The following is a 12668-nucleotide window of genomic DNA, read 5'->3' on the forward strand; positions in this document are numbered from 1 at the left end:
TATCACGGCACACGCCAGAATGAGAGCAATAATTCTAGCACCAGACCTCTGTAACACTGAACTGATGACCTATAGGGGGCTTTTAAAGCAATCCCACCAAAAAGCCCTCATCATAGGCAGCGAGGCATTTCCCAGCCTGCAGACACACACACACACACACACACACACACACACACACACACACGATTGGCGGTTTGTATTGATGGCTTCCTGGCGGGATTGCTCAGGTGGGTTGGGACTACGATCCAAACATGCCTGAGACAACCCTTAGAAGATGGTAAAGCCATGGCTCAACTGCCTGTTTTTACTGCCCCTGTGTAAACGAGGCCTTACTGCAAAGTAGTATGTACCTTGTCCAAAATAAATAAATAAATAAAAAAAAAGAGCTTTTTTTTTTACCAGTGTACATAATCAATATGCCTTGGATGTCAAGATAAATTAAAGTGGTTTAAACACGTGTGCAACGCAATGTAAACATCAGGATTTTGTTACAAACTTACTTAGAACTCCCAAACATTGGCAGAGACCCTAGAGAATAAAATGGTCGTTGCTGCAATTGTTTATGTCACGTGATTTATGAAATTAAATTTTCAGGTAAAAATGCACTTTGATGAAATCTAGTGCACACAAGCACAATATAAAACCCTATTTCTGGGCAAAATATAAAATAGGATGTTACACCAAATAAATACCTAACATGTCATGCTTTAACCACTTGCCCACCATAGGATGTCCTTGATTTACAGTGGTTATACCGGGATGATGCCTGCACAGATCGGGAAAGGTCTCACTACATGCGATTAGCGCTGCGCATCGTAGGGCTTCCCGGTGGGCGCGTGGAGTAGCGAAGACGCCTGAGCCCATCCTTAGCAGGCAGTAGGCATGGGCTCGGGTGGGATCCTGCTAGGAATCACAGGCAGTGAGACATTTCACCATCTGTGCAGCCGTGGATCAGGAATTGCCTCACTGCCTGCGATTAGCAGTGTGCAGTGTTGCCTTCCTGGCAGGATCGAGCATGTGGGATCCTAAACACCCCCAAACGCCATTCCTAGCAAGGATTGGTAATCTCCCGTAGCCAATCACAGCGGTCACATGACTCGAATGCCTTCCTCCTGGTATCTGAAACCTTTTACAGGGTCGGGAAACACCATTGCTGATTGTGGTGCGTTGCACTGTGCGGATGCTGCCTAAATGCATTGGGGTGCCATTCAAAATGAGCACAGAGGAAAAATGTGTGAAGCAGCCCTGTCACAAGTTTTCTCCCATTGAAAGTGCAGCTTCATACAAGTATAATTTATGAAATGCTCCAACACTAGGCTTGCCCCATCAATTACACAGGTTCTGAGTAAGGTGCTTAAAAAAAAAAAAAAATATAGCACCTGCATAGCGCCCTGTCTCTCTAGGGCTTTCACACGGGAGCGGTGTGCTTGCAGGATGGTCAAAAAAGTCCTGCAAGCCGCATATTTGGAGCGCTATAGGAGCGGTGTATTTACCGCTCCTAAAGCACCCCTTCCCATAGAAAACAATGGGGCAGCGCTGCAAACCCGCCTGCAAAGCGTCACTGCAGCAGCACTTTTTAACCCTTTTTCGGCTGCAAGCGTGGGTTAAACCTGCTACGCTAGCGGCCACATAGCGCCGCTAAATATAGCGCCGATTTAGCGCCAGCAACGCCCTAGTATGAAAGTAGCCTAAGGATGAGCTCAAGCGTGTTCGCAAACGCAGAGCTCGCCAGGAAGTCAGCACTGCACCACACTAATCACAGGCAGCGAGACATTTCCCGATCTCTGCAGCCACACATCGGGACAATGTCTCACTGTTTGTGATTAGTGCTCCGCAGTGGCGACTTCCTGGGGGGCTCTGCACACGCCGTTTGCGAACACGCCTGAGCTCATCCTTAGTTCTGAGGCTGATTTAATGCAGATAAGGCACTGCGTTTAATTACCACCTTAATCAGCAACAGAACCTAAGTAATTATTGTGTGTCCTGGAAAAAAAAAATATTATTTTGTTTCTGTTATAAAATGTTTTATATAAGTTTTCTGCTTCACTGATGGGTACTTATGGGTGGCACTGATAGGCATCACTGATGGCACTGGCAGGCATTGGGGATGGGCACTGATTGGCATTTCCCTGGTGGTCTAGGGTGGCATACCTGGTAGTCCAGGGTGGTGCCAATTCCTGGTGGTCAAGTGTGGGCATCCAAGGGGGGGGCTGCGCTGATAAACAATCAGCGCATACCCCCCCAGTCAGGAGAGCAGCCGATCAGCTCTCCTCTACTTGAGTCTGTCAAACATGAGTGAGGAAAAGCCGATCAATGTCTCTACTGGTTTACATCGTGATCAGCTGTGACTGGACACGGCTGATCGCATGGCTATTTACTGAGATCGGTGTAGTGGTGTGTCAGACTGACACCATACTGCACCACCAATTGCCACAATGCATGCCCCCATGGGCGCGCGAGAGCGGTTATTCTGGTAGGCCATCATACAACGGCCTCCCAGAACGAGAGCTGCGCCACCTAGCCATCATTTGACAGCCGGCGGGCGTGAGGTGCTTAAAAGGAGAAAAAAAAAGTTAATTAAATCCACAAAGGCTTTTTTTTTTTTTTTTTACCCACTACTACTATGGCTTTTAAAATCTACAAATGCAGCAATTTCGCATTTTCTATACATCTATATAGATCAGACCAAAATGAGGAGCACAGGGGGGCATTGCTCCAAATCAGGGACAGTTGGGAGCTATGGCTGTATGGTCCTACACTGTAAGATACCTAGTATTAATTCATATGTTGGTCACTGTAAACCTAGAGTACAGAATGAGCGAGCAGAGAGCAGCATTGGAAGAAAGAGGCGGAGAGGAGCAGGCGAGGAGGGGGCCCAGTAAGAAGAAACATACGGTCACCTTACAACACACACGGCGCCGTCCCCTCTTCCGGGCTCCTGCCGCTTCACACACACAGCGCAGGGAGGGAGAGCCGGGGCCTTTGCCACGCTGGAGATGCCAAGCTAAGCGCGGGCATGAGAGAGGATTGCGGCAAGCTCGCGCTTCTGCAGTGTTGGGCCAGAGAAACGGGGCGTAGCCACAACCCACGTACCCAACGCAACAAGCACGAGCAGAGTGGGGGGACATAGGCAGCCGTCCTCCAATAGCATCGCACTTGGGCGGGGCTTCGTGTGGGCGTTGCTGCCGGGAACAGCTGGCTTGTGAAGAGCTGTGTTTATAAGTGCGTGGGGCTGATAGATGGATGTGTAGTCAAATATTTAATGTCAGCTCCCGGTGACATGAACCCTGCACAGAACAAACGCTTATCTCTGCCACCACTCCCTCTTTTGTGTGTCTAACCAAATAACCTGTGTACAGGGTTCTGCATGGAGACACAGACCTGGTGCCAACATTAAAAACAAGCTCACCTCCCTTAAAGTGATTGTAAAGCTTCGATTATGGCGTGGGCATGTCAGTGTCCATCACCTAAACGTGGCCTCTAACCCACGTAGTAACTATTATGGCTCTGTGTCCCATGATGTACTTCAAAGAAAAACATTTTACAGGTAAGCTGTTATAAAAATCCTATTTTAGAACTGCCTTCAGGCCGCTTTACAGCTGCGAGACATCGTTTCTGTAGGTCACGTGATCTCCCCGGCAGACGTCAGAGGGAGAACGTGGCCCCTCCCGCAGAAGTGATGTCTCGGAGCTGTAAAGCGTCCGCAAGCCACGTGACCGGCCTGAAGACAGCTCTAAAATAGGATTTTTATAGAAGCTTATCTTTAAAATCCTTTACTTTGAAGTACATCATGGGACACAGAGCCATAGTAGTTACTATGTGGGTTATAGGCCACCTTTAGGTGATGGACACTGGCACACCCTAAGACAAAAAGTACTCTCCCTATATAACCCCTCCCACTACTGGGAGTACCTCAGTTTTGTAGCCAAGCAATACACGTGTATACCAAGTACGGAGGGACCTCTGTGTCACGTGATGTACTTCAAAGAAAAGGTTTTTGCAGGTAAGCTTTTTTTGCAGGTAAAAATCCTATTTTCTTATCGTACATCACGGGACACAGAGCCATTGTAGTTACTATGTGGGATGTCCCATAGCAATGCCAACTGAAGGGAGGGAGACACAACAAAAGTAGGGCACTAAAAGGCTAGAGGACTTATACTGCAGCCTGCAGTACACTGTGCCCAAAGGCGATAGCCTCATGACCTTTTACATCAATTTGATAGAATCTGGTAAATGTATGGACTGAAGACCAAGTTGCCGCCTTGCAGATCTGAGCCATGGAGGCTTGGTGATGCATTGCCCAAGAAGCACTAACAGCCCTGGTGGAGTGCACTTTGATATGAAAAGGAGACATTTTTCTTTTTAAACCATAAGCATGAACAATCACTTCATGGATCCATTTAGAAATAGTAGATTTCAACACTGCCTGTCCTCTTTTAGGACCGTCTGGCAACACAAACAAAACATCTGTTTTACGAATCTGAGTGGTCACTTTCAAATAGACCTTGACCGCTCTCACCACATCAAGAGAATGTAGTGACTTTTCTTCCACAGTTCTGGAAAAAATTAAGGCAGGACAATATCCTGGTTTAAATGAAAACCTGACACTACCTTCGGTAGGAAATTAGGATGAGTCTGCTGCAATACAACCTTATCCTTATGAATAATCAAATATGGCTCTTTACAAGAAAGAGCAGGCAACTTTGATACTCTTCTTACAGAAGATATGGCAGCCAAGAAAATTATATTCCTTGTTAAGAGGACCAAGGGAATATCTCAAATAGGTTCAAAAGGCTGTTTTTGTAAAGCCTAAAGGACTAAATGTAAGTCACAATGCTTCAGGTGTGACCTAAGGGGGGGATTAATCCACGTTACCCCCTAAATAAAGTTACAAACCAGAGAGTGCGAAGCAAGTGGTCATTGAAAAAATACAGATAAGGCCGACACCTGGCCCTTGATAGTACTTAAAGAGGAAGTAAACCCTGATGAGTTTACTTCCTCTTTCATTCCCTGCAAAGGTAAAGCATAATGGACTACTATGCATCGCATAGTAGTCCATTATGTGTCACTTACCTGACACAGGAGCCAGCGAAGTCGCCGCTGTCCCCTGTAGTCCGCCGCATCCATCTTGTTGGTGGCGTCTCGCAGCTCCGCCGCTGTCATTCGGCGAAGCCGCGATGACGTCACTCCCGCACATGCACACGGGAGTCGACACGCGCGGCAGCTCCATTCTTGGAAATGCCGCGCTCAGTGCGCCTGCGCGCGGCTGTCTACAGCGCATGCGCCGTAGACAGCGGTGCCCGTTTTCGGGCAAATATCTCCTAAACCATATAGGTTTAGGAGATATTTCTTGAACCTACAGGTAAGCCTTAATCTAGGCTTACCTGTAGGTCAAAGTGGTTTGTAAGGGTTTACAACCACTTTAAGGCCAGCTTCATTTCTAATCCCATCTGTAGGAATTCAAGGATCCTACCTATGACATATTTGCTGGGGTGCCAACCCCTGGATTCACACCAGGAGACATATGCCTTCCAGACTCTATAGTATATGACTCTGGAGGCTGGCTTCCTAGCATTAACCAAAGTATAAACTACTGAAGGTGACAGCCCACGGTCCTTTAGAATGTGGGTCTCAATAGCCAAACCATTAATTTTAGCAATTTTAAGGTAGGATGGAATACTGGACCTTGCGAGAGAAGGTCTGGCCACATCAATAGGGTCCAAGAGTCCCCTACCGCCACTTTTATGATCTCGGCAAACCAAGATCTCCTGGGCCATGCTGGGGCCACCAGAATTACCTCCTTCCCTGATCCTGCGAAGAAGATGTGGAAGCAGCAGAACAGGAGGGAATGCATAGATCAGTGAAAACTGATCCCATGGAAAGACCAAGGCATCTGTTCCGTATGCCATCAGATTCCTTGTCCTTGACACAAAGTTGTCAATCTTGTTGAACCTGGACGCAAACAGATCCATGTTCGGAAATCCCCATTTTTGACATATTGACAGAAAGATGTCGTGATGAAGGGGCGATTCTCCCGGGAACAATTGTTGGTGACTCAAGTAGTCTACCTGCCATCTCTCTATCTCTGGAATGAAAATTGCTGATAGGCAAGGAATATTGTTTTCTGCCCAAGAAAGAATATGATTCACCTCTTTCTGGGTTGCATGACTTTTCGTGCCCCATTGGTGATTGATATAAGCCACTGCTGTGGGATTGTCGGATTGGATTCTGACAGGACAATTCCGTAGTCTGGACGTCCAGGCCTCCAGGGCCAGCCGGACTGACCGAATCTCTAGAATATTGATGGGCAAGGTTATCTCTGATTTGAACCATTTCCCTTGGACAGGTGCTTCTTCCAGGACTTCTCCCCAGCCCAGAAGGCTGGCATTTGTTGTTACCACCTTCCGGGTAACTGGTAGAAAGGATTTCCCTTTTTGAAGATTCTTGGATATCAACCACCAATTGAGACTCTGACACACATTGGGGGATAAATGCATTGGGAAGTCCAGAGCTTGGACCTTCTTGTTCCAAGTTGACAGGATACTGTTTTGCAGCAGTCTTGAATGAAACTGCGCATAAGGAATGGCCTGGAAAGAAGCCACCATCTTTCCCAACAATTTCATGCAAAGTCGAATAGAAGGATTCTTCTTTGTTTTGACCAACTGAATCAGTTTCTTTATGGGGCAAAAACACCCTCTTCTGAGCTGTTTCTATGATCAGCTCCAAGTACTGCAATCTCCTTGATGGTTTTCGGGAAGATTTCTCTAGGTTGAGAATCCAACCTAGGTATTCCAGGTAGCTGACGTTGGTGACCAAGTTTGTTTTAAGCGGGCTACCGATTGATCTATGAAGAGTAGATTGTCTAAGTAGTCTAGTACTGTTATACCTTGAGCCCTTGGCCAGGAGCCAGGACCTTTGTAAACACTTGAGGTGCAGTAGCTAGACGGAAAGGCAGAGCTACAAACTGGAAATTAAGATTTTCTACCTCGAATGAGGTAGTCTATCCAAAGGATGGATTGAGCCTCTTAAACGGGTTTGAACGGACATAGTAGCAGTAGGGTGAGGCCAGGTTACAGAAGGTCCTGAACAAGAAGCAGGAAGCTCATTGGGCATGGGCTGGACTGGCATAACTGGTGCAGAGGCCGACTGAATAGTATTGTCAGGTGTAGCGACCATCTCAATCGCATCACAGGGCATAGCGACTCTGGAACTTGCAGACAAGTTAGCCTGGCTGTGAGTCCAAGGGAGATTAGGGACAGGCAAAGGAAAATGGCCATGCAAACTGGAGTGAATGATCGACTCAGGTTCACAGGTGGGCCCCTCATCCAGAGTACCACATGACCCAGAGAGTGCACCAGTCCGACTATTGCAGGACACATCTCAGAGATATCGCTATATACAGCGGGAAGAGCAGAAGATACTGGGATGGTGGCAACAGGAAGTTTCTCTTTTGGGGTACCCTTGAGTAGGCAGGAAGAGGAACCCCAAGCCAGGATCTGTCCAGCAGACCAGTCAACATGTGGAGAATGGAGCCGTAACCAAGGAAGACCTAATATGATAGGAGATGAAGCCTTAGGTAAGACAAGGAAGGATATCCACTCCTGGTGGAGTGTCCCTACTGACATCTTAACAGAAAGGGTCTGGAAGCGGGTAGGGCCCCCTGGGAGAACAGTGCCATCAATCGCCAAGACCACCAATGGCGTTGTAAGGGGCAAAAGGGTAAGTCTCATGGAGGATGCAGTTTCCCAATCCATGAAATTGGAAGCGGCTCCGGAATCCAGATGTGCTGAGACCGAACGAGAGGAAGCACCGACATGAAGCAACACAGAAAGGAGAAGACGAGAAGGTGAAGGTGATATTTCAGGGTCTAATACTTCACCTTCCAGATGTATTAGCCCTGAGCATTTTTCCGGACGAAGAGAACAAGTGTCACGGAAATGACCTTTGTCCCCACAATAGAGGCATAGGCCCAGAGTTCTGCGCCTAGCGCGTTCTTCGGGAGATAACTTTGTCCGGCCCAACTGCATAGGTTCCTCAGCAGGCAGGGGGTGCTCCTCGGATCGAAGAGAAGGGACTGGGAGCTCAGGCTGCCTAAAGAACGGGGAGTGCTGGCGTCTTTTTTCCAGGGCCCTCTCCTGAAAGCGAATATCGATCTGGTTACACAAGGTGATGACACTGTCCAGATCAGCAGGAAGGGATCTTCCTGATAATTCATCCTTTACTCTATCAGAGAGGCCATGTAAAAAGGTTGCAACTAGGGCCTCATTATTCCAGCTCAATTCAGCTGTTAGGATACGGAACTGAAGAGCATACTGTCCAACAGAAGCGGACTCTTGACGGAGACGTAAAAGAGTGCTAGCCGCTGAGGAGACACAACCCGGTTCCTCGAAGATATTCCGAAAAAGTTTCAAGAAATCACACAGGCTAGAAACCACTGAATCATTCAGTTCCCACAGAGGGGCAGCCCAAGATAGCGCCTCGCCGGATAGGAGGGATATAATATATGCTACTTTCGCCGGATCGGACAGGAAGTTTTGGGGCTGAAGTTCAAAATGAATTGTGCACTGGCTAAGGAACCCCCTGCAAGCCTTGGAGTCCCCAGAGAAATGGGCCAGAGCTGGTAGTTGTAATGAATGTGTGGCTGCGACTGATGCGATAGGTGCAGCGGCAGATAGCGGTTGAGGTTGTTGAACCAAGGGTCCTAATGAGGCCTGAACCTGTTCAACACGGGATGCCAAATCCTGAAGGAATCACATCACCTGGGTCTGATGCGATTCTTGGGACTCAAGTCTGCGAACTAAGCTCTGCAATGGGTCATCTGCGGATAGCGGCACATCAACTGGGTCCATGGCTGATCAAACTGTCAGGTCACCTGAGACCAGGTGACAGATGCACTCCGTAGGAGTCGGAAGTGCACCGCTAGGTAGTGGACCTTAGGACTGACTGCTGCAGATTGTACCCAGGGAGATACAGGACACAGTTCTACAGGATCACTAACACAGATCCCAATGGGAGCTGGAGCATAGATTCCCCAGGGCGCGGAGTCTAAGAGTCAGCGGGTGTTCGCCAGAGCCTCCAGTGGTGAGGATGGACTTCGCTGCAGTCTGGCTCCAGGTCGCGGCCCCTAGGGTCTCACAGCTCACGCTCACAGTAGACTACAGGAGAAGGAAGCAGCAGGCTGGAATGACAAGGATAGTAAGGGGATACGGTAGAGGTCAAGGTAACCAGCAGACAGGAACAACAGAGTACACGCCAAAGGTTCAGGGTCACAGGCAGACAGGGATGGTCAGGGACATGCAAAAAGGTCAAGGTCACAAGCAGACAGGAATTGTTGAGAACACGCCAAGGTCGGTAACAAAGTCAAACATAGAGCACACGGCAAGCAGGAACCAGGAAGCCAAACACACAATGAATACACAATGGTTGATCAGCCCTGTTGGCTTGCAGTGCACAGGTTAATATAGGGTTCCCTGATAGGGCCTGGGGTGGAGCCATGCTTAGAGGAGAGGTTATAAAAACCACCAGGTGGAAGTGGCTGGCCTCTTAGTCAGAACACATGAGGGGGGGTAAGCAACCAGAGGAAGATCACTGCATAACCATGACAAGATCTTTGAGATCTAAAATGGGTCTGACATCCCCGTTTGGTTTTGGAACCGTGAACAGGTTTGAATAAAACCCCAAACCTTGCACTTCCAATGGGACTACCAATATAACTCTTTGAGACAAGCGATGATCCAAAGCTAGAAAGAGACTTCCTTTTCTCTGGGAACGTTTGATCTGAGAGACGGGAACTCTCGGAACTCTAGTTTGTAACCTAGAGAAATTGAGGAAGCCACCCGTCTTGACATTGTTCCTGACAGACCTTTGAAAACTGTAGAAGCCGTCCCCCCACTCGAGCGAACGGGGGCGCACCTTCATAAGGAGGCTTTAGTATTCTGTTTTGTGGGTTTCTTCCCCCAGGTCCTTTTTTGGCCCTGGGACTGACCCTGAGGATTACCTCTTGAACCTGACAGTGGAGGCCGTTGTGACTGCCTGGAAGCTGATGCCCCTGGCACTGAAGAAGCACATTTAAAAGAAAAATGCTTAAACTTCTTAACCGGTAAAACTGAACTTTTCCCATTAGAAATTCTTTGGATATACTTATGCAGATTGTCTGCAAACAACCGTTCACCATGAAAAGGGAAATGCTTTTTGCAATGGCGCTTCAGCTGATCAATTTTTCAACCATAGGATTCTACGCACATGTACCAGCCCTAGCATGAGTCGTGAGGCCTGGAGAATAGAATCTTTCATAGCGTCTACTGTAAAACACAACGCTTCTGATATCCCGGACAAATCCTTGGCCTGCTGATCAGGAATAACTTTGAGTACCTCTATAAACGGGTCCTTTAAGGACTGAGATACACCGAACGCTGCAAATGCAGGTTGAACAACTGAACCTGCGAGCGAAATACATTTTTTTAAAAAGGAACTCCAACTTCTTATCCGTTGGATCCTTTAGCATATGAGCATTGTCTACTGGACAAGTCAGGTTTTTATTTACAGAGGATACAGCAGCGTCAATTGCTGGAATTCCCCATTTCTTATAAAACTTTTTCTCCATAGGATAAAGTATTGAAAACTTTTTCAAAGGAAAAAACTGTTTATCTGGGTGCTCCCACTCATACATTAGCTTCTTTAGCCATGAATGGATAGGAAAAGAATGAACAGATTGGGGAGGCTTCAGGGAACCCAAACCAGAAGTGGGCTCATCGACTGACCGTGTTATTGGCAGTAAAAATGTGGACCAATTCAGTGAGAGACTGTACCAACAATCTTTCCTGCAAACCTGAAACTTCTGTATCAGGTTCTTTGGAGACTTCAGCCTCTTCCTGGTCCTTTGAAAGAAATTCGCCATCTCTCGCTCCTTGTTCCTCAGCAAGAGGGTCCTGAGAGATGGACTGTGCTTAGTCCCATTCTGGGATGCAATTAAAGCATCCATTTTTTGCACCAAGTTTAAAATGGTTGAAGAAAAAAAACTCCTTAGTAATATGCACAGGGGCTATAGTGTTAAGAGCAGCTGCAACACTTGCCCCTCCTGATGGCCCACTCTGACCAGTCATATTACTCTTAGTGGAGGATGCCATCTTTTTTTAGATGGTTCTAGGCTTCTGTGTGACTGTAGAAGTCTTTCTATAGCCCTCTTTTGAGGTGTTTTTACCCCTGAATCCACTGCTTGAGCAATAGTCCAGCTCTTATATGTCACCTTTGGTCTTGTGTCCCTCCAGCAGCATGTAACAGCACAAATGGCGCCTCTTAAAACATACCTTCGACGCTGGAGGATATCAACGCCATGCTAAGCCCCGCCTCCCCACTGCCTATGGCCCTTTCCCCTTTTTTTTTTTAAAGAGCTCTTTCCCGTGTGAGCGGAGGCTTTTGATCCTACGGGATCCACAGGGAGGAATGGCGAGGGGGTCTGGAAGCCGATGAGCGTCGTGCCGTTCGCACCGTTTTTTTTTTTAATTCTTGTGGCGCTCTCTCCCCGAGAAGAGGGGAAGAAAAAACAGCACAGGGGAGCTTATAGTGGGGAGAGGGAACCCCCCCATACTTACCGGAGGTCTGCTGCTTGGCCAGAGGAAGAAGAAACTGCTGCTTCCTAGACTCAATGTGGGCTTTCTGAGAAGCATAAGATTGTAAGTGCTCAATACATCCCCCAGTAGTGACACATAGGCATGACAACATTTACTAAATTTAAAGGAGACAATCATAAGAAAATTTTAAACATTTCTTAGAAAACTCCACTTACCTTTCCCGCCGCAGGGTTTTCTGTGGTAAACCAACAGACCCAATCTTCACCCTTGTGGGTTCCATTAAACCTTCAGGACCTGGGTATCCTCGAGGAAACCCACAATCTTGGACCTGTGATAGCACCACTGCCAATAAAAACTTTATGGCCTTAATACCAAAAAGTACCGGATCCAAGGGTCCAGCTCTCTAAAAAGAGAAGTGTTACAGGCAAGACCTCGTTTCTTCGGATACAAGGCCCAGGTACAATTCAATTCGGCCAAAAACACACTTTGAATGGATCCGGCTGCATGGCTAGCCACAGAAAGGATTGCTCCAGTGGAGCTCAGCACAGCACATCTTCACTCGTGACCAACACCTTAGACACTGGCGAAAAAACTGAGATACTCCCACCAGTGGGAGGGGTTATATAGGGAGTACACTTTTTGTCTGAGGGTGTGGCAGTGTCCATCACCTAAAGGTGGCCTATAACCCACATAGTAACTACTATGGCTCTGTGGCCCATGATGTACGATAAGAGAGAGGTATTTGGAGGGCTTGTTTTTACAAACGACTTGGATAGTGTTGTATGTCAGCCTCTAATAGAGGAGCTAGCAGTGAATAATATTTTAGAGTTAACAAACTTCATTTGACCTCTACATGATTTACTCCCCTTCATGACCAGGCCATTTTTTTTGCTATTCAGCATTGTGCTATTTTACCTGGCAATTGCTGTCATGCAACTCTTCCCAAATTAAATTTATATAATTTTTTTTCACACAAAAAACAGCTTTCTTTTGGTGTAATTTCATCACAACTGTTTTTTTTTTCTTTTTTTATATAAACAAAAACAAACCAAACATTTCAAACATTTTGAAAAAAAAAAAAAACACAATATTTTCTAC

The 12668-nt window shown here is 47.1% G+C and overlaps 1 protein-coding gene across 3 annotated transcripts in view; it reads right to left on the reverse strand.

Annotated features, from left to right (window-relative positions):
• The window catches only part of GNE (glucosamine (UDP-N-acetyl)-2-epimerase/N-acetylmannosamine kinase), a 114906-nt gene that overhangs the window by 65287 nt on the left and 36951 nt on the right, over positions 1-12668 (reverse strand). Inside the window, exon 1 of one of the 3 annotated variants that reach the window (XM_077475387.1) lies at positions 2901-3093. The exons of 1 other annotated variant lie outside the window; for it this stretch is intronic. The gene's annotated coding sequence lies outside the window, so the exon portion shown is untranslated. Of the gene's footprint in view, positions 1-2900; positions 3094-12668 lie in introns of those variants that run through there. One more of the 3 variants, XM_077475389.1, reaches the window with a different exon arrangement.

This window comes from Lithobates pipiens, unplaced genomic scaffold, assembly GCF_037356315.1.
Source record: "Lithobates pipiens isolate NorthernLeopardFrog02 unplaced genomic scaffold, aLitPip1_a1.2 Scaffold_13, whole genome shotgun sequence".
Classification (NCBI taxonomy): domain Eukaryota; kingdom Metazoa; phylum Chordata; class Amphibia; order Anura; family Ranidae; genus Lithobates; species Lithobates pipiens.